Source organism: Rhinatrema bivittatum, chromosome 6 (genome assembly GCF_901001135.1).
Source record: "Rhinatrema bivittatum chromosome 6, aRhiBiv1.1, whole genome shotgun sequence".
Lineage (NCBI taxonomy): Eukaryota > Metazoa > Chordata > Amphibia > Gymnophiona > Rhinatrematidae > Rhinatrema > Rhinatrema bivittatum.
In genome coordinates, this window is record NC_042620.1 from 65,226,834 (window position 1) to 65,250,076 (window position 23,243).

At 43.8% G+C, this 23,243-nt stretch overlaps 1 protein-coding gene across 4 annotated transcripts in view; it reads right to left on the minus strand.

Moving 5' to 3' along the window:
* The window catches only part of ZEB2 (zinc finger E-box binding homeobox 2), a 220,513-nt gene that overhangs the window by 2,728 nt on the left and 194,542 nt on the right, over positions 1–23,243 (minus strand). The window contains exon 10 of one of the 4 annotated variants that reach the window (XR_003857336.1): positions 20,947–21,111. The exons of the other annotated variants lie outside the window; for them this stretch is intronic. The gene's annotated coding sequence lies outside the window, so the exon portion shown is untranslated. The remainder of the gene's footprint in view (positions 1–20,946; positions 21,112–23,243) is intronic. 4 annotated transcript variants of the gene reach the window in all.

Genomic DNA, 23,243 nt, shown 5'->3' on the forward strand with positions numbered 1-23,243 from the left:
AGAAGTGGGGGAATTTCGTAACAGGCATGCGTCCATGCCATGATCAGTTTTACCAGTTTGGCCACCAGTTCGCCCATTCTAGAGCTAGGTCCTCGAATGCCCCCTTGTTCTTCAGCCTGAACTCCCTTCAGTTACCTCAGACCCTCAAACCCTAAGTAAATGTATGCAGCACTGAACCTGGGCAGTCGTGTAGTTACTTACACGCACATCTCTTGGCCCCTCCCCAGAATGCCCACACCACACCCCTTTCTCATTCCAAGTGAGATATTCGCATAGCGCGAGATGTGCACACACGTAGATGGCTTTTAAAATCAGGTGGACACGCGCATGTCCTACATGCGTGCACATCTCCTGACTTTGGCACGCACCCAGCTTTTAAAATTCACCTTTAAGTGCATAAATGGGCTTTGAAATTTGCTTCAATAGTAGGGATGTGAATCGTGTCCTCGATCGTCTTAACGATCGATTTCGGCTGGGAGGGGGAGGGAATCGTATTGTTGCCGTTTGGGGGGGTAAAATATCGTGAAAAATCGTGAAAAATCGTGAAAAATCGTGAAAAATCTAAAAATCTAAAAATCGCAAAACCGGCACATTAAAACCCCCTAAAACCCACCCCCGACCCTTTAAATTAAATCCCCCCCCCTCCCGAACCCCCCCCCAAATGAGTTAAATAACCTGCGGGTCCAGCGGCGGTCCGGAACGGCAGCGGTCCGGAACGGGCTCCTGCTCCTGAATCTTGTTGTCTTCAGCCGGCGCCTCGCTGAACGACCTCCTGCAGTCGATCTCCTGCCGGCGCCATTTTCCGTACGAAAACGATTCGCGGCGGGAAATCGCTCCCTGACCCCCGCTGGACCTCCAGGAACTTTTGGCCAGCTTGTGGGGGGCTTCCTGACCCCCACGAGACTTGCCAAAAGTCCAGCGGGGGTCCGGAAGGACCTCCTGCCGTCCAATCGTGTTCGTCTATGGCCGCCGCCATTTTTCGGCGCCATTTTGGAAAATGGCGCCGGCTGAAGACAACAAGATTCAGGAGCAGGAGCCCGTTCCGGACCGCTGCCGTTCCGGACCGCCGCTGGACCCGCAGGTTATTTAACTCATTTGGGGGGGGTTCGGGAGGGTGGGGGATTTAATTTAAAGGGTCGGGGGTGGGTTTTAGGGGGTTTTAGTGTGCCGGCTCACGATTCTAACGATTTATAACGATAAATCGTTAGAATCTCTATTGTATTGTGTTCCATAACGGTTTAAGACGATATTAAAATTATCGGACGATAATTTTAATCGTCCTAAAACGATTCACATCCCTATTCAATAGTATGTTACGTTTACACAAGTAACTCCTTTCAAAATTACCTCCCTAGACTTTGGCTGTGGGTAGTGGGTAGAAGGACCCACTACCCACAGCCTTCAGCATAGGCTGAAGGCTGTGGGTAGTGGGTACTTCTCATCCACAGACTTTATCCAGAATTTTCAAAGCAAATTTATGCTAAAAAATCTGCTTTGAAAATTCACAAATGTGTTCAGAACCTCTGAGGCATACAATGGTTCATCTGCTTTAATATATTTTGAAAATCCAAAGTATATGTATAAATTCTGATCCTGCCCCAACTTTGCCATCCCTAGAATACCTGTTTAATATGTGTGTAAAAGTGCACATAAACTCTTGTTCCACACATACTTTTATAAACATACCCACTGAGGCTATGTTTAAACAGCCACATATGTGCATAAAACTGGGCTTTATGCACGGAAATGCCTTTGAAAATTACCCCCTGAAAATGGACATCTTGCTATAGCATACAATACATAGTAAAAGTTGATTAAAAATAAAACTTAAGTTGTGTGCTGCTTGCAATTCCTATAAAGCTTTACAATTTAAAGAGCTCGGCTTGCTGGCTCAGTGGCAGTGCTGTGAACTGCCATGCAGGAGACCTGAGCTTAATCTTGGATTCTGTTCTTAGGAAGACCTTGGAGGGTCATTATAGTCATCACACAATGGCAACCCCTAATAGCCATATTCAAGGTGCATATGGAGCAGGTTCCAAAAGGAGTCATGATCTGTGGACCCTGGCTACGGACTGTCATTATAATAGCTGAACTACATAGAGGGATTATTATATGTGGGAAAACCCAGATAGTTGTGAATGGAAGCTCATGGTACCATAGCCTAGTGACCAATTCTGGTTGAGCTGGAAGCCAATAAAATCAGGAGGAAACTGGTGGGTCAACCCGTCCTCACCCCTGATCCCCCACCCAAGAACTAAACAACTTAAAGATAATTACAACAACACTGCTGAAAAGCTGACAGTCATTAACATTAGAGTATTCAAGTGTATCATACAGTACAATATTTCCTTTGGCATTTGAAGCAGTTTCTAACCAGTCTTTGGAAGTTGAAACCGTTGCCAAGCCTAAGCACATCTGGTTAATTCCAGGCCACAAATAGCCCTGGAATGTCTTCAACACCTTCCATAGCTGCCATAGTTGAAAGTTTATTTCAAAAATAAAGTTGACACTAAATACTTGTCAACATGATTCCACAGGATAAAATGGAGAAAAGCATGATGCCATAGGAAGACATCCAGACAAAACATGTACAATAAATAGGGAAAACATAAAACAGAGACAATAACGTATTTCTCAATTCTACAAAATGTAAATAAAGATTAGAATATTAGTACACTTGGGTCTTGCTTTCATTTTGAACGTTAATGTTCCATCCTAATAAACACTGGGAATTTGGGAAAAGGGCTTGAAAAATAAAATATATTAATTTGAGTAATATGCCAGTTTAATTTGTATTATGTGTAATTACAAATATAAATAACTTATACTGACAAAAATATTTTTCTTGCAGGTCAAGAAAAGACTAACATTTCTTTTCTCAGTGATGTTGTGCCTCACTGATGGAAAACTCAGGACAGTATCTTGGAAAAACCTAGGGTAAAGTGCATAGATCCAGAAGTCTGTTTGCATAATTTTAAAATAGTGTATCTTCTACGCAGGACTTAATTTCCTGCAACTTCAGGAAACGAAATCAATCCCCCCAAATAATAAGGCAAGCAAAATATTCAACAAAAATCATTCTGAGATCCGCACGAGCTAGATTGAAAACTTGGGCAATAGTTGCACAGAGCATTGGATGGTAACATTAATGTGGATGCAAATAGCCTGATTTTAAAAAAAATGTATTTTTATTACCTCATTAGATATTAATGCTGGATGCACTATTAAAACACAGCCTATTAATGCCACAAAACATAATGAACACCTCATAAGATAACAATTATCTGAGCCATACTGAGTTGCATTAACTCTGGGTCCAAAAAACCTCCGCCACACCTTTCCAGACCCAGGCAATTTCATCTATGGTTATCCAGAAACCCTACTCCATGCTGACCCACCCCCTAAAGACTCAGTCATATCTCTGGACCCACCCATCCTTCACCCTGACTTCAGGGCAGATAACATCTTTGAGTGCATCCGACACCCCAATTACAACTCCCCCAACAGGCAGATAAGGCCCTCTTAGACCAAGCTCATACCCAAAGTCGTTAAAATCTTTGGCAGCAGGAAGGAGCAGGTTGACCCTTTGAAACACGCCATTTTGCTTTTGGAACCATGGCTGGCAGGAGGGAAATTTGCTTCCTCCTGCTGGCAAAGATTTTGAAGACTTTGAGTTTGATTTGAAATGGGGTGGGGTCAGGTAGGCTAGGAGCCACCTATCTGCCAGGGGAATGGGAATCTTTGGGTCACAGAAGCTCTTATCTACCCAAAGCTGAAGGTGGGGATCAGTAAGATGTAGATATCCTTCTCTGCTTGAAGGGGTGGATTGTGCAAGACTGATCATGTTTTTGGGTAGTGGGGATCTTTAAGGGGATATCAGGAAGGCATTGCAGGCCTGTTTTTTGAACCTGGTGGCAGTGGGTTCCTGAGCTATTTTGTCCTTTTACATTGGGCCACAGCATGGGGAAGCCTGTGCTGCTGAATGCAGCAGCGTTATCATGGCCGCAGGTCTATAATGTAGCCATAGTAATGCTGCCACATTCTGTATTTATTTTGTACACTGTATGATAAAGCCTGATGTACTGTGTGTTACCAGCTTATGCTAGTTATTATATAGGCCCCATAATGATTTTCAGCTGCTAATATTACAGGAAAATGCCTTTCAATTTTTTTGTGTTATCCACTGTTGAAAGAACTATCCAAATCTTGCATGCTACTGCTGGATTTCTGAACACAGTAGAGCCACTTTAATAAGAAACAATAAGTAAAATATACAGCCTGTGGAAATGTAAAAACCAGAAACCTTTTGTTTCATATATTTACATTAGAATCTTTCCATTAAGAGTATTACTTTAATGTACACAAAAATACTTTGCTTCCCCTATCAAAAAAGTCTTCTCCCCATTTTATGAGTTCATTGTAGGTTGTGGTATCTTTTAATAGACCAATATATGTTCAATTCACATCTACACAGGGGAGCAATTGATCAGCATTCAGTATCTTACTAAGCTGGCTAGTACTTTGATGGGATACCACTAGAGAGTGCCAGGTGACCAGTCAGGGAAACCAATAATCTGAAGAAACAGTCAAATTCACAAATTTTAAATCCTAGTCACTAGCCAGCCAACCATGTATTAATTGTGTATGCTAAAGGAACTAAACATCTAAAGACACCTATGGTATAAAAAGCTCATGCATCACTGTACCTTTGGATTATTTTTATAGTAGCCCAAATAAAGTGACCACAAACTACAAAGAAGACAGCTTTCTTCAGAAACAATGGGGCCAATGATCAGTTGCTCTCTGGCAGCACAAGTTAGCTAGATAAACTTATGTGGCTAACTTGGGCGAGATATCCAGCTTTTACAGCTGCCCACTGAATATACTCAGTCCAAAGGGACAATTTTCTCAGTGGAAAGGAGTGGACAGTGGAGTGCCTCAGGGATCTGTATTGGGACCCTTGCTTTTCAATATATTTATAAATGATCTGGAAAGAAATACGACGAGTGAGATAATCAAATTTGCAGATGACACAAAATTGTTCAGAGTAGTTAAATCACAAGCAGATTGTGATAAATTGTAGGAAGACCTTGTGAGACTGGAAAATTGGGCATCCAAATGGCAGATGAAATTTAATGTGGATAAGTGCAAGGTAATGCATATAGGGAAAAATAACCCATGCTATAATTATACAATGTTGGGTTCCATATTAGGTGCTACAACCCAAGAAAGAGATCTAGGCGTCATAGTGGATAACACATTGAAATTGTCGGTTCAGTGTGCTGCGGCAGTCAAAAAAGCAAACAGAATGTTGGGAATTATTAGAAAGGGAATGGTGAATAAAACAGAAAATGTCATAATGCCTCTGTATTGCTCCATGGTGAGACCGCACCTTGAATATTGTGTTCAATTCTGGTCGCCGCATATCAAAAAAGATATCATTGCGATGGAGAAGGTACAGAGAAGGGCTACCAAAATGATAAGGGGAATGGAACAACTTCCCTATGAGGAAAGACTAAAGAGGTTAGGAATTTTCAGCTTGGAGAAGAGACAGCTGATGGGGGATATGATAGAAACATAGAAATGACGGCAGAAGAAGACCAAATGGCCCATCTAGTCTGCCCAGCAAGCTACGCACTTTATCCATTTTTTCCCCTTTTATTGTCTCCCACCTGTTACTATTGGCTTCCAGTACCCTCCAGCCCTAATTCCCCTCCACCCCACCACCAATTTAGAGAGCAGCGCCATATCTGCATCCAAGTGAACGTCCAGCTCAATTAGGGGTAGCAACCGCTGTAACCAGCAGGCCACACCCTTACCCCATACTCTTACCCACCCCTGTTTTTATTTTTTTGTTTGTTTTTTTTGTTTTTTGGGGGTTTTTTTGGAGATAGCAGCCCTCCATCCTTCCGCTCCGTGAAGGTGGAACACCAACTACTGGCCACTGGCATCCTGCTCCGTGAATGCTTCTGTGGCTACTGCCGCTCCGTTCAGTGTTTGAATGCCTCTGTGGCTACTGCTGCTCCGTGCAGTGTTTTGCTGCCTCCTCTTTATTCACGCCCTCTAGACTTGAAATGTTTAAAATTATGAGAGGTCTAGAACGGGTAGATGTGAATCGGTTATTTACTCTTTCGGATAGTAGAAAGACTAGGGGGCACTCCATGAAGTTAGCATGGGGCACATTTAAAACTAATCGGAGAAAGTTCTTATTTACTCAATGCACAATTAAACTCTGGAATTTGTTGCCAGAGGATGTGGTTAGAGCAGTTAGTATAGCGGTGTTTAAAAAAGGATTGGATAAGTTCTTGGAAGAGAAGTCCATTACCTGCTAGTAAGTTCACTTAGTGAATAGCCACTGCCATTAGCAATGGTAACATGGAATAGACTTAGTTTTTGGGTACTTGCCAGGTTCTTATGGCCTGGATTGGCCACTGTTGGAAACAGGATGCTGGGCTTGATGGACCCTTGGTCTGACCCAGTATGGCATTTTCTTATGTTCTTATGTCAGCTTGCTTCCAGCTCAGGATGCCTAAGTGTACCTGCTCCTCGGGGGTCTTGCCTCATCCCGGGCCTCCATTCCTTGGAGGTCCCTCTCTTCAACCTACTACTACAGGGTGAGTACCTCAGCTTTCCAGCTTGTCTCTCTCTCTCACCTTCTACAGTGTGAATTCACGGCGTACCCCGCTCTGCGGACCACTACCGGATCTACAACTATCATCGATTGGTAAGAGTGCATCTCCGTGACTATCACGCTGCAGAGTACTGACGAGACTACCTCTCTGGGACCACCCTCTTCTCTGCAGGAGTTCTCTGACCACTCCTCGGGTTATTTCCATCATCTGCTGTATAATAAAGACTCTCTTGACTCTGTGTGTGTGTGCTATGAGCCAGCCTATCGCAGCAAGTCCCCTCAAGGCTCCGCCCTGTGGGAGGAATCATCTCTTTCCGCGACCAAGGGCCCACAACAGTATCAAATTATAACAGATTGCTAACTCCAAGGACCCGGCTCAGCTCTCAGTCTTACAGGCCATTCCTGGCCTGGCCCAATGGATCTGTGAACAATAGAAGTCTCTGGAGTCATTAACCATCACCTTCAACCAGTTGAATGCCAGACTGAACATTCCTTCTGATACAGAGAAGAATGCTTCTTCTCAAGTGGATACGGACCGAACCACTGTGCCTTTACCTGACCCTACACGCTTCTCTGGTGATTCCCGGATGTGTAGGGGCTTCCTCAACCAGTGCTGCATGCACTTTTCGTTACAACCTAAGTACTTTCCTACCACTGTTACCAAAACAATGTATATTCTATCATTACTAGAAGGAAGAGCCCTGGCCTGGGCTTCACCCCTCTGGGAACGCAACGACCCAGTCCTGAGCAACCTACCTGGGTTCCTGACCCTTTTCAAGTCAGTGTTTGATGACCCAGTACGCCAGACCTTAGTAGGGTCTATGCTTCTACACCTTCAACAGGGGAGTAAACACCTACTGGACTATGCTATTGAATTTAAAACATTATCCTCAGAACTCCACTGGGACCTGGGATGCCTACGTGCCATATTCTTGGAGGGTCTCAACTCCCGTATAAGGATGAACTCGCAGCTCACAATTTGCCAGACAGCCTGGAGGCTCTCATTGATTTAGCTAGAAGAGTGGACCGCCGAATACGTGATCGGAACCAGGAATCGAAGAGTCCCAAGAAACATACCTTGGGAGGTATCTGCCCTCGAACCATTCCCATGGCTTCTACCCAACCTTCTGTATGAAGAGGATGAACTGATGCAGCTAGACCGCAGCCATTTAACTGCCAAGGAGAGGCACTATCGTAAATGTATGGGCCTCTTTATGTACTTTGGGCAATCGGGCCATGCTGTTCAAACTTGTTCCATCTGTCTGGGAAACATGCAGACCTAGGATCTGCTGGAGGACTCTTCCTAGGTCTAACTGCACCCTCTCCTCCACTATCTCTCCCCGTCTCTCTCATCTCAGGAGGTCTCGAGTTCCAGACACTTGCATTTGTGGATTCGGGTGCTGGCGGCAATTTTATTCTGAAGAGACTAGTAGAGCACCTACGGCTTCCCACTACACCCACGGCTACTCCATTGCTGCTATCATCAATACATGGTGAGCCTCTACCTGGAGATGTCTCTCTTGTTACGCAGCCCATAAGTTTATACAACAAGGCCATTCACCCTATTGTACTTGGTCTACCCTGATTACAAGAACACCCCCCCCCCCCAGTTCAACTGGGCTACGATGGAACTTTCACAGTGGGGCTCTAGCTGCCATGACCGGTGTCTAAAGAGAGTTACACCTTTACCATGTATGTCTACTACTCCATCTCTACCTGGCCTTCCACCTGAATACGCGTCCTTTCAGGACGTCTTCTCCAAGCAAGCAGCAGACGTTTTATCACCACATAGAACTTTCAACTGTGCAATTAATCTGAAGCCTAACTCGGAGCCTTCCAAGGAAAGGGTGTACCCCCTCTCATTGTCAGAGACTGAGACCATGTCAGCCTATATCCAAGAGAACCTGCAGAAAGGGTTTATCAGACGTTCTAAATCGCCTGCTGGTGCAGGGGTTTTTTTTGTTGGCAAGAAGGATGGATCCCTTCGCCCTTGTATCGATTACAGAGGGCTCAACAAAATTACCATCAAGGACCGCTACCCCCTGCCACTGATTTCAGAGCTATTCGACAGACTCCAGGGGACAAAGATATTTACCAAGCTGGATCTAAAGGGGGCCTACAACCTGGTCAGAATCCATTACAGGGAAGAGTAGAAAACCGCCTTTAATACCCGTGCGGACACTTTGGAGTCATTCCCCCTACTCCTTATCATATATTCCTTGTTTCGATTCTCAAGTTTTCCTATTCGCTATTCACCATAATCCCCTCGTTATAAATGTTCTATTCTAATTCTATCCTAGTTCAATTTGTGTTAAATTATGTTCATATTATTCGCTGTAATTTCCAACTGTTAGTTCGCTGTAAACCGAAGCGATATGTACTTGTACATGATCTTCGGTATAAAAAAGTCTTAAATAAATAAATAAATAGAATGCCTTTCGGCCTGTGCAAAGCACCAGCAGTGTTTCAAAATATGATGAATGAAATTCTGTGAGATCTGCTGTACCAGTGCATGGTGGTATATTTAGATGACATCTTAATCTTCTCTCAAGACCTTCAGACACATCAGGCTGATGTGGTAAAGGACTTAGAAGACTACATGACAACCACCTTTACGCAAAGCTTGCTTTTCACCAAGGATCCGTGCCTTTCCTTGGCTACATTGTTTTTAAAGAAGGGTTCCAGGTGGACCCTCAAAAGACCAAGAGCATCCAAGACTGGCCCCAACCCACTGGATTAAAAGCACTATGCTGTTTTCTCAGCTTTACAAATTACTATCGTATGTTCATTAAAAATTACTCCACCTTAACTGCTCCACGCACTGCCATGACTAGAAAGGGGGCAAACCCTTCTCAGTGGTCTCCTTAGGTTGTGGCAGCCTTCCAGACACTCAAAGCAGTCTTCTTAAAGAAACCTTGTGTTCGCCACCCTGACCTTCATCCATCATTCATCGGCGAAGTCGACACCTCTGATGTCGGCGTGGGAGCTGTGTTAAGCCAGCACAGTGATACCAACGCTCTTCATCCATACTCATTTTTCTCTTGGCATTTCACTCCAGCTGAGAGAAATTATGGAATAGGAGATAAAGAGCTATTAGCTATTAAGCTAGCCTTTGAGGCATGGCGTCCATGGTTGGAAGGGCCCAACACCATTGGTCATTATTTTTCAACCGATTCAACTTTCTGCTCAAATATCATCCTGCGAAGAAGAATGTCTGAGTGGATGCCCTCTCCTGCTTATTTCTACCAGAAGACGTGCCCGATGAACCTTGCTACATTATCAGCCCTGAGAAAGAGTTGTTGGCCGCCACTCATGCGGTACCCGCCGGTAAGATGGTGGTGGCTCGAGGTATGAGGAAAAAGCTATTAAGGTGGGCACACTCTCGACTGGCTGGTCACCCTTCTATTGGTGGCCCATGATGAAGGCAGATGTACAAGCTTACGTAGCCTCATGTGCTACTTGTGTGAAACAAACACCTCTGACTGGACAATCCTGTGGCCTCCTTCAACCTTTGCCAGTATCCAAGGAACCATGGACTCACATCGCGACCGATGTTTTGGTGGACACCACCTTCCAGTGGAAACAACACAATTTGGGAGACTGTCGATAGCTTCTCGAAAATGGTACACTTCATGGCATACCAGGTTTACCTTTGGCTGCTGAACTGGCCTAATTGTTCGTAAAACACATCTTCTATCTATACGGCCGAAAAATATCCTGTCGGATAGAGGTGTCCAGTTCAATGCAAAATTCTGGAGAGCACTGTGCCAAAAATTCGACATCTCGTTGGATCTAACTTCGGCCTATCACCCACAATCCAACGGACAGACCGAAAGAATGAATCGGATGCTCAAACAATTCATACGTTCTTATGTGAACTCAAGGCAAAACGACTGGGCAGATTTACTTCCCTGGGCTGAGTTCGCGTTTAACTCCCATCCTGCCTCCGCCACTGGATCAACTCCATTCAAATCATCTATGGTCATCAGCCGTTACCTCCACTACCTTTGCTTCTGTCCGTAGCATCTCCAGCTGCTCAAGCTACTGCGGTAGAGCTACAACAACTTTGGAGACAAACCAAGGACCTACTACTTAAAGCAGGGCAGAGGGCCAAGAAAACCTATGACGCACATCATCGAGCGGTGCCCCAGTTCCAGCCAGGTGACAAAATATGGCTCAGCACAAAGTTCCTTCATCTAACACTACCTTCCGTGCGCTTTGCATCACGGTACGTCGGACCTTTCCCTATTCTCCGACGCTTGGGAGCTTTAACTTACAGTTTAAAATTACCTCCCTCTATGAAGGTACACAATGCCTTCCATGTGGCACTCTTGAAACCACTTATCCTTTCCGAATTCTCGACCAAGACTCCTGATCCAGTATCTTTAGAGGCTGAGGAAGATATTGTCTATAAAGTTAACGATGTCCTGGACGTACAGAAGAGAGATAAACATTGGGAGTACTTAATTTTGTGGGAAGGATATGGACCAGAGGAGAATTCCTGGGAGCCTGCTGTCAACATTCTTGACAAAGACTTGATTTGACATTTTCATGAAGCACATCCTAGGAAACCGAAACCCCCTGGGAGGGGCTCTAAGAAGGGGGGGTATTGTTGCGCCCGTCGGTCACAGATGGCTGCGCCCTCTCTATTTCACCTCTTTTCTAGCTTTCTCCACTCCAATGGGCAAGATGGCTGCCTCCGATTCTACACACCGACCTCCCCAGCGTCCCTGAACCGGCATGGGCCATTGCGTTTGCCATTTTCCTTCTGGCACCACCTAGGGCATGTGCGCACACGCTGGTCCTCCTTTTACGTGCGTCATGGCGGGAACCTCGGGGGCGTCCCCTCCGCATGACATCACTGCCTACTGGTATTTAAACTCCATTCACTAACCCAGCTACAAGTTAGCAAGGATTCCCTTCCTGCTGATTTCGCTCATGCTACAGACGCTTTCGCTCTGTACTCCTGCCTCGGATGACCCAGGTACCCACTCCTTGGGGGCCTTGTCACGTTCTGGTTTTACCCTTCGGGGTCAGCTTGCTTCCAGCTCAGGACGCCTAAGGTTACCCACTCCTTGGGGGCCTTGTCTCATCCCAGGCCTCTGCTCCTAGGAGGTCCCTCTCTTCTTCAGCTTGCTACTACAGAGTGAGTACCTCAGCTTTGCAGTTTGTCTCTCTCTCTCACCTTCTACAGTGTAGATTCACGGCTTACCCCGCTCTGCGACCACTACCGGATCTACCTCTCTGGCTTACCATCTTCTGTTTGGATTCATGGCGTACCCCACTCTGCGGACCACTACTGGATCTACCTCTCTGGCCTATCATCTACAGTGTGGATTCATGGCGTACCCTGCTCTGCGGACCACTACAGGATCTACAACTATCATTGATTGGTGAGAGTACATCTCCGCAACTATCATGCTGCAGAGTACTGACGAGACTACCTCTCTGGGACCAACCTCTTCTCTGCAGGAGTTCTCTGACCATCATCGGCTGTATAATAAAGACTCTCTTGACTGTGTGTGTGTGTGTGTGTGTGTGTGTGTGTGTGTGTGTGCTTTAGAGCCAGCCTATTGCAGCAAGTCCCCGCAAGGCTCCGCCCTGTGGGAGGAACCATCTCTTGCCACGACCAAGGGCCCACAACACTATCAAATTATAACATTTACTAAAGGTTTTCTCTCATTTTGTGTCATTGGGAAAAATGCTTAGTAAATAGGGCCCTAAGACGGATAACTCTGAATATCAGCATTTATCCAGCTAACTGCCTGATTCACTGAGACAGGTGCGTGGGCACACATGTGCATGTTTTCATCAGCCCGTGTCCAGGGGCATGGCCATTTTATATCATACGCACATATATGCGCGTATGTTATAAAATAGCCTGAACGCGCATACCTGTGTGCACAATTTAAAGTGGACATGTGCCTATACGCCAAATGCCATTTCTACTGTGTAAGTGGGGGGATTTTAAAAACAGACACACCGATGCCATTACCAGTTTTACCAGTTCATTCCCAGTTTGCCCAGGTAAGGAACAGAACGTCCAAACCCCCCTAGTTTAAAAGCCTCCCTTCTCCCTTGTTAGTCCAGACCCTTAAAATCCTGCTGGATGTGTTTATTTTTTTTGGTTTTACGACTTGCATACCATCCATTGAAGAAGTAAAATTACACAGCAGGGCACCCTGGTGCATGCCTGTGTGTTTAGTTAAGTGCAAATTTCAATGTGAAATCCAGGAACGCCCATTCCCCCGCCCCTTTTTTGGAAATTTTAATTGTGTGTGTAGCGGGAGATACTACGTACATGGACAGCATTTAAAATCCGCATGACTTGTCAGCCTGACTTGTGTGTATATCTCCCAGTATTGGCATGTATCAGGTTTTTAAAATTCACCTTTAAGGATTTTCTCCCATTCTGTGTCTATGGGAAAATATCTTGATGAATCAGGCCCTACATTAGCTGGACAAGTGCCCCCATCCCAGAACGACCCATCCTGCCCCTCACTTACAGACAAATTTTTAAGATTTGTGGCTTGCAGTTCAGCACTGCGAGCCACTGTACACACCCTCGATGTTGCCATGACCACGATGACTCTGACCTCTGTTGTGGCTTGGACACCACTAGGTTGTCGCCATCAGCTTGCACTTCTCCTAGGACCCATAGACACATGCGCACACTGCACAATTGTACTTAAAGACACTGTGGTAGGAAAAACCCCTGCTGCACCCTTTGATGACATCACAGACCCACAGTATTTAAGGCCTCCCAGAACACTGCCTCCATGCCTCAGCAATGGGTCTCCTGCTTTGCAGTGCATGTTGCCAGCGTTCCTGGTTCCTGTGTCTTCAGAATCATCTTCGCCTGCCTTGTCTTGTGTGCTTCTGCCTTGCCTTATCTCATCCAGCCTTCATTCTGAAGTCAGAGTGTCTCTGTCCACCTTTGGCTTGACTTCCGGATTCTGATTTCTTGGCTGAACCTGACCACGTTTTGTCTGCCTTTGGGACCTGACCTCTTGCCTGGATTTCACCACTCTTGTCTGCCATCTGCCTTGTCCTTGGCTTGCCTCCATTCCTGTCTCTTTGCTGCCAGCCTTGACCCTGAGTACCTTTGGACTATCTCTCTAGCCACCACCATAGGGACACGCCTAAAACCTGCCGGTCACCAGAACCCAAGGGCTGAATCTGCGGGGAAGGCAGCTGGTATAGGCAAAGCTCCAGTCTGTCCCGCTACAGGGCACATTTGCCAGCTGCTGGTATCGGCCTCATAGGTTCACCTACGAGGCTGCATCAACTATGCCACAGCACCAAGGGCAAACACCCTTGCCAAGCTTTACAGTAATTTCAAAGGGAAATATAACATACTATCACAGAAATTTTCAAAAGCCCATTTGTCATGATAAGTACACTTAACATGGATAAAACCTATTAATAATTGAACATCCTATATTGTATCAATTTTCAAAAACCTTTGAAAATTCTACAATAAATGCTATTGAATTGTCAATGGGTTTTACCCATTTTAAGTACACAGGAAGTGAAATTTTCAAAGCGATGCATGGGTGCGTGTACGTTGGCGTGGGCCCAGGGATGCAGTGATTTTATTACTTGTGCTCACATATGCATGCATGTTATAAAACAGCCTGAGTGCAACACATATATGCCTAATTTTAAGTGGACAAGTACCTAGACATAAGTCAGGGTATTTTAAAACCATCAAGCGTCAAAGCCATGATCATTTTAACCATTTTGTCCACCAGTTCAACTAGTGTTGAGCTAGATCCTTCAAACTCCCTGGTTTAATAGCCTACACTCCCTGAGTTACCCCCAAACCCTTTAAACACCTCCAAAATAGTAGGGGTATTTTTGTATTTACAACTTACACCTCCTTCATAGCAGAAGTGAACTTACGTGACCCTGGCCCTGAGAATGTGCTCTAGGTGTGTACGTATTTGCATGCATATCTCTTGGCCACATCCTGAAATGCCCATGCCCCATCTAGACCATGCCCCTTTTTCAAATCAAGAGAAATGTGCACACAGCAGGAGATATGCACATATCTGGATGGCTTTTAAAATTTGGTGGGCGCGTGCGAACCCAATTTGTGAGCTCATCTCGCAATTTTGTCGTTCACCAGGCTTTTAAAATTTACCTTTTAATGTGAGTAAATGGGCTTCTGAAAATTTCTACATAGTATGTTACATTTTCCTTTGAAAATTACCTTATAGCCAGAGAACATTTTGCTCACATAAAAAGTTATCCAGTTTACTGTTATGTTATAAAATAGCCTGAGTGCAACACATATATGCCTAATTTGAAGAGGACAAGTACCTAGGCGTAAGTCAGGGTATTTTAAAACCGTCAAGTGTCAAAGCCATGATCATTTTAACCAGTTTGTCCACTGAATATAGAGCTCAATATGTTCACTAGGGATGTGCATTGTGAAAAATTACAACAAATGGGTTGATGTTTGATTCAGGTCAACCGAACTGAATGGATGAAATCCCCTGAAAAATTCAAAACCTTTTTAGTGCACTCATTTAAAATCTATGGAAGAAGCAAACCAATGCATTTTTTTGAACTTGAAACTAAACAGAGTGAGCCAGTTGGGGATGGGACAAGGAAGGATCAGGACTAATCATTTTACAGCATTTTTTTCACTCAGCCTATCTCAGCTGGCAGCTGCATATCATGATTTCATCTTTTTTTAGGTGAAAGTGAAACAAAGAGCACATTGAGCAACCATCATTTTGTTCAGTCATTACTTTATTTGATCTCAGAGAGAGAAGGCAGAAATTCTAAAGCTCCTTACTTCAGAAAGTAGAGTGAAAGAAAGATTAGAAAAAAGATTTAATTTACAGGAGAAAGCAAAGTGTACTGTTAAAGTCACTCACTGACACTGTGCCAGGCTGTGGTTTGGAGTACTGCCCAATAGCAAAAGAAAGTCTGTAATCTCTATAAGAGGATTACAGAGTGTATCATCATGGTAAGTCTACCACTAGAGCCAACTCTGTACCAGTGGATGTACGAAAAAACAGATTGATTGTCTGTTTTCTTGCAGTGTGTGGAGTATTCCTCCACTGCAGTGTCTTAAAGGCAGCCTCATATTTTCTGTATGTAAAAAGCTCAATGTGACACTCTCCTAATTCTTATGTGGGCCACTATTGTACTAAGTTTGACATTTTCTTCATGTACATAGTTACTTAGCAAGCATCATCAGCTCATTCACAGTGCTTATTTGTGATAAAAGTGATTGACTGGTATGCTCCCTGTGTGTGCCCACACTAGGATGTACATGAAGCAGTAGGGATCTGCTAGGAGTAGGAAGGCATCAATCAAACCCAGCACAGCACTTCCTATTCTGTTCTGACCAGTGTCTTCTGCAGATCTTTGCAGAACCTACTGATTCAGAAAAATCATATGGTGGATTCAGAGAATTAAAGAAAGGGAATACTGAAGGTCTAGTAACTAAGGAGAGTTTGGAGAACCTAGTTACTAGCATGATATCTGGTAGTTAGTTGTAGGCAGTAAGTGATCCTGCAGGGGCCAAGATCACTCCTCAGGAACAGCAGGCAGTTGAAAGTGTGAGTGATGCCCTTATTCTTTTACCTCTGGACTGCTCTCAATCTCAGTCCCAGCAGCAACAACCAAGGATCCAGAGAGGGGATCCTTCAAGTCATCAGAGGTGTGGAGCCATTTAAATTATGGAGGATCAGCATTTTGCAGAATGCATTCACTGTCAAAAGCCCTTCAGCACCATCATTTGCAAAAATAGAATCTGTTAGTGTCAGTTTCAGGGAACACCAATACTAGTCTAAGGACTTCATCTCCCACTGAAAGCAGCAGGAACAAGAAAGCCAAAGTAAAGAAGTCCACCTCCCAAGCTGACTCTCTAGCCTTTCCCTCATTGAGGTAGCAGGTCAATAGCCTCCACCCCATGTCAATGGCAAGTTGGGGTGGTGTTCTGAATCACTGTCCTTGGACAAGAGCAAGACAGCATTGAAGGTGGTGACAAAACCATCAGGGAAATGATTGCCCTAGATGATCAGCCCCTGAAGGTAGTGGAGAAAATGGGATTTAAGTAGCTTCTGCATTTCTAAGGTACACATTAAATGTTCTCTCCAGGATAATAGCTAGCAGGCAGATGATCTCTACTCTGCACACTCAAGGCCACGCTCGGGAGCATGAACAGTTGGCCAAGGAGAAGATGAGTATCAGCACCCATTTCACCACCAAATCTGGAGTAGCCAGAATGCCACACATGCCTGCCTCTCTTTGATGGCACCCTATTGGCAGCTGGATGAGGCAGGGTCATACAGAAGCTCTAATGGGATGCACAAACAAGGACAGTTGAGTTGTGTTGCACAACCAGGTGCTGGATCACAGCTATACCTTCAGTCACCCTATGGTGTGTCAGGATTGGTTACACATAACACAAGCGATATGTCTTGAAGCCCTTCATGGATATCATAGAGGATCTGAGTTCAACAATGGCCACTTTGGGCTAGGTCAACCATATAGTCCAGAGCTTCTCAAACTTGTCCTGAGGACCCCACAGCCAGTTGGGTTTTCAGGATATGCACCATGAATATGCATGAGATAAATGTGATGTACCGAGTCTCCATAATATGCAAATTTACCTCATGTATATTCATGGTGAATATCCTGAAAATCTGACTGGCTATGTGGTCCTCAGGACAAGTTTGGGAAGCTCTGCTATAGTAAATTTCCTAAAGAAGTTACAGGGTTTCCAGCAGAAACAGTGATTAGCACTAGCCGTGCTGGTGCTCGTGGACTCCTTGCAGCTGCAACTGCAAAATCAGCTCATATCCCTCACTCAACTGGATTCTTAAATAATGGCTACCTTGTGTAACCCATGGATGAAAGGCAGAACCATCCTCCAGACCGACAATCTGACTTACTGGAAGGAAATACTGGTGACTAGGATGCAAGAATGGGAGCTCCAGAGATATAGAAGCAGTGGGGATGCAACAGAGAAAAGACTAGGGATGTGGATCGTTTTTATGATGAATTAAAATATCGTATGATATTTCATAATTCTTCATGTATCGGGATCCCCGAAAATGATAGGAAAACCCCACAAAATTTTGTGTGGTTTTCTTATCGTTTTTTTTTTGGGGGGGGGGGAGAGAAAGCACATGCAGAAAAAAAAACCTCCCAAACCCACCCCAACCCTTCAGATCTAATTATTTACAAACTCCACCCTCCCGACCTCCCCAAAACTTGCCTGAAGTCCCTGGTGGTCCAGCGGGGATCTCAGGAGCAATCTCCTGCTCTCGGGCTGTTGGCTGCCACTAATCAAAATGGCACCGATGGCCCTTTACCCTTACCATGTGACAGGGGCTATTGGTGCCATTAGCCGGCCCCTGTCACATGGTAGGAGCAATGGATGGCCCATGCCACTTTTTAAGATGGCACTGGCCATCCATTGCTCCTACCATGTGACAGGGGCTGGCCAATGGCACCGATAGCCCCTGTCACATGGTAAGGGCAAAGGGCCCCTGGCACCATTTTGTTTACTGGCAGCCGATGGCCCGAGAGCAGGATATCGTTTCCGGGACCCCCGCTGGACCACCAGGGACTTTAGGCAAGTTTTGGGGGGTCAGGATGGTGGGAGATTGTAAATAATTAAATCTGAAGGATAGGGGTGGGGTTTTTTTTTTTCAGATCGAGACAGCCGAAAAAAAACTGGTCAGAACCACGGGAAACAAAATTTCCCGCAGTACTACGAAAACGAAACCGGAAACAATTGCCAGTACGATACACATCTCTAGAAAAGACCAAGCTCTCCATGCAGTACTGTTGGTAACATCAGCACCTTGAAAGCTACCACTTCTTCCCCAACTTTTATCTCCTTCCTACCCCCCACCATTGTGGCAATTACACAACAACTCTTGTGCCAGTAGACTAGCTATAGCTTCAGCAATCAGCCGGATAATTTTGCCAGCCACCTAGTGGCTGAATATGAACCCCTTTAGAGACCAATTTTCAGTCAAGATTGAGTTTCTCATCTATGAGGGTCAAAGTTGGCCATTTAGATTTAGGAACATTTTCAACTGAAGCAGCTAAATATAGATACTACTTATTGCTAGAGAATATCATTCAGCATAGTGTCAGCAGTGCCAGCAGGAGAGAGTCTGCATCCCTCTAGCAATCATAAACTGAAGTTTTGGAGGGGTAACTGGGGTCTAGATAAGGATAGCCATACAAGAATCATTAATATATTGGGCGATGGGAAGGAGGGGATTGCATCTCCAGGGTGGAAGCAGAGGATATTGGTTCCAGGTCACAGAAATAGGGCCATCCCTGTGCTTAGGTTTAACTGTTTAAATCAGCACTAGGTATTTAATTTCTTTCCCTTGACTTTAATCTAACTGCCTACCCATTTTTAGGCCCCTATATTTTGGTTCTGAGCAAGGGGGAGTTTCCTTGGCAGATCTAGGCTCCTATCTCCACAAGTCAGGCACCTAATCTTTTTAATATCTCACAAATTTTCATTTAATGTATGCTTTCCCATGGGATGGCATGATTTTTCACACAATATTAGTGCAAAAGTGTATCTTACCTTACAGTGTGTAATGTCTTACCTAAACTAACTTCATTTTCAAATAATAAATTCAGATTTTTAGTAGATCCTACCTGAGTGCTGATGTGTTTAGCATATCACCATGATTAGTAGCCTCAGTGATAGATGGATCATTTTATTAAATAAAATGAAACAAGGTGGAGCTTTCTTTTTAATTTATAAAATAATTCCATATGAAAAATTAAATAAAAAATGATATGAAGAGAGAATTTTTGATGTATTGGAAAAGGTATTTTTGTTGTGTAGATCAACTTTTTTTTTTTTCATTTCTGGATCAATGTTTTCTTAGTAACTGTGTGTGCTAATTTTCAGAATGCATTCCTTGTTTCAACACAGCAAGTCTCTTTTTTTTCATTTGGCACAAATTTAGCATGATAGTTTTGCATTTTTTGCTTTATAGGCTGGATATATTAGAGTCTGAGTTTGGTGCAGAGCTCTATTCTGTGAAAGTTTGAAGCGTGAAAAAAATGTGTACAGGAATAAAACTCGATGGGGCAGATCTGAATATTTTTTGTTCAACCTCTCTAGGTATTTGCCAAGTTATATAGCTTGCACACATACACACACACACACACACACATGTGCATACTGTATGTGTATATATATATATATATATATATATATATATATATATATATATATATATATATATATATTTATATATTTACCATATATGTATAAAATTTGTTAATCAAAAATGTCAGATTAATTAATGCAAATGATTTCTACTGATCCCATTACCAACAAGGAGAAAAAGTAAAAGTGCTTTCTGAAGGCCATACAAAGTGTCAAAGGCAAAAGTGAGCTTTACACTCATAGCCCAGAGCTTCATCCAAATTATAAACCAATACGCAAACTACTCAATTCCTTGTCCCCACTTAGTATATGTGGTACGTATTTACTGCTTACGTCACAAAACATATTTCAGCATGCGTAAAACCATGTAGTTTGTTTAAATAAAAACAAATTGGAAAATGCCTGCTAGAAGCATGGCACAAAGGCAGGTTTCCAGTGCATCCCACCAATCTTCCTCTCCCACCACCCTGCTACAGTAAGATATACTTGCAGAACTGGCACAGAAAGGAAGGAGCAGTGGCAGCTCCGACTGCCATCGACCCTCCCACTGTATGCCGTCTTGCCACTTGCTATCACACCTCTAGGACTGGCACAAATGACAAGAAGCGTTGATGGCATATACTGCTACTGTTCCTCCTGCTCTCTACCCACTCCCTGCCAGCTTGGCACTTTCAAACATGCCTCTTGGGCTGAGACAGCTGAGGAGAAGTGTCAGTGGTGGAATAGGCTCCAGTTGCTCCTTCCCCTTTTCCAGAGTTGCGTGTGGCCTTTCATGCCTGTACATGGCCACTTGATGAAGCCTGCGTAGCCACACTTGGACGCCTCACACTACTCAGTGCCTCTAGGATGCGTTCAGATGGAAGGACAGACAGACAGACAGACAGGACGTACTCTCCTTAACAGGCACTTCTGCATTTTTGTCTCCTTTTAAATAGTTTGTATTATTGTTTAAATTGAATCAAGGTCTAGATGAGCAAACCTCATCAGTTAACCTGGAGCTTTGACCACATGGAGACACAACTGATTAATAACTTCACTCAGGAACAATATATACTTTTACAGAATCAATGTGGCAATAAAACTGTTATGTTAGCAAGAAGAGAGAACAATAAAAAGGATAGGTAAAGTAAATACACACCGAAGAGCAACAAATGAGAGGCAGCTTTTTATCCATGGCAGGGACACTTTCTAGTTGGTAAGTAACAGGACCAAGAAATATGATATAAGAGGTTCCTTTTGAGCTTGTAATTTTATATATTTTATTTGTCTACCATTTTTTTTTCATAGAGAATTGAAGAACATTCTAAAAAGTGAAACATGGAGAAATTATGAAGACACGATTCCATGACATTCAAGTGTTAATAGCTTACAAGTAACTAACTTGTTTTTTGATAAATGCTGTATGAAATATTGCACACTTCTTGATGCATCATGGAGAACAACCTGACTGGTTTTGAAAACAACCATGGATTCTCACAAAGGGCTAACAGGTTCTGGAGCTATAATGGATATGTGTTTAGTCTCTGTAATCAGTATGTTGATGGGATTGTTTTGCAGTAACCCTCTGTGGCTCCTTGGACCACCTCTCTGCTATTTCCTGACTTAGGCCTGGATTTATCAAAATGTGATAAGTATCGCATGCGATAGCAAAAGGGGTGTGTTTATGCTAATAGACAGTTTATTGCAATTTGTGCTAATATCTGTGTGAAGAGCTAAGTTAGCACAAATGGCAATAATGTTTTCATACTTTGTGATATGTGCCAGACCTGTTGTATTTCCTGCATACAACCACTGGGGGACCATTTTTGATGGTCTGGGGGGGGGGGGGGGGAGGGGGAGAGGGAGAGGGAGAGGGAGAGAGAGAGAGAGAGCACCTAGCCATAATGCCCTCTCCCTAGTGTTCCCTAGATAGGTATTTATATCCCTATGGGAGGCTCACCTAGTACCTCGAGGTGAGGTTTAGGTATTAGTGTACGGGGTTAGGGGCCACTTTGACATTCAACGTGAGACGTACGAACAGAATAGTGGTCTCTTGTGAAGATTTGATGACCTTCGGAGAGAAGAAACTCACCCAAAGATGAGATTGTTTCAATGTTCTCTCCACCTAGCTTGCTGTTACCCAGGCAGAGAGTCTATCAAGCTAGGTGGAGAGAACATCTCACCAATCTCATCTTTGGGTGAGTTTCCTCTCTCCGAAGGTCATCAAATCTTCACAAGAGACCACTATTCTGTTCGTACGTCTCACGTTGAATGTCAAAGTGGCCTCTAACCCCCTACACTAATACCTAAACCTCACCTTGAATTACTAGGTGGGCCTCCCATAGGGATATAAATACCTATCTAGGGAGCAGGCATTATGGTTTCTCTCTCTCTCTCTCTCTCTCTCACTCACACTCTCTCTCTTTCTCTCTCTCTCTCTTTTTCTCTCTCTCTCTCGCTCTCAGCTAGGCTGGTGCTTCAAACCTACTAAAACAGGCCTTTCAGGAGACATCATGAAATGCACCTTACTGCCCCATAACACAAGCTATCATACAGCTTAACGCTACTGAAAAAGGTATAATTAAGTCCATGCAATAGGACTTCACAAACTGGTAAGCCCACTCCTCCTCTTTTTCGGATTTGCATCGCACCAAACGATATGGTGCGTTTGCATGTGATAAGCCCTTAATGCATGCGAAAATGCCTTAGCGCATTTTGATAAATGACCCCCTTAGCCTTTATTGTTCTACTGCTTAGCACTGAGCACTGGCATCTAACTGCTTACAAAGGGGAGATAGGCTGGGACATTATGGAGCATCAAGGATTGAGCCAATGGATTATCCAGAAAACATTCCTTGAAATGAAAAAGGCACCAAGACAAGACATGCAGGATATAGACTAAAACTGAAACATGGACTAAGTTAGATCCAGGAATGTGAAGTGGGACAATAGGCACGAAACTATTATTGCTAAGAATATTTTAAAAAGTAAAGAGTTGCAGACTGCCAAAGCCATCCACATATGTATTTAATTTTTAAAATGATACCCTTAGACAAGTCTAACCTAAGGTGAGCCAGATCAAGTGATTGCCATCTTTCACCAGTGACCATATTCCTCACACAGAACCATTAATGAGTTAGTTAAAAAAAATTATACTTTGTTTAAAGTCTAAGCTGTTAATTTTAACTAAGCTCCCTAGCAGCAAAATACACAGCTACTTTTGCCCAAATGTACTTTTAGCTATTTATCAAAGGGAAACTACTGAGATATTCTCTCTTTGAAAATTTACTAAAGTGTACATGGATACATACATGCCCACATAGTTTGTGAAGTTCCATATCTGTAGCTTGGGTTAGGTGGGGCAAATTACGTGTATATATACACATGTAGTCTACTTCCCCACCTCACCTCTCAAAATGCCTGCTACATTTAGCCACATTGCATGGAACAATTTCC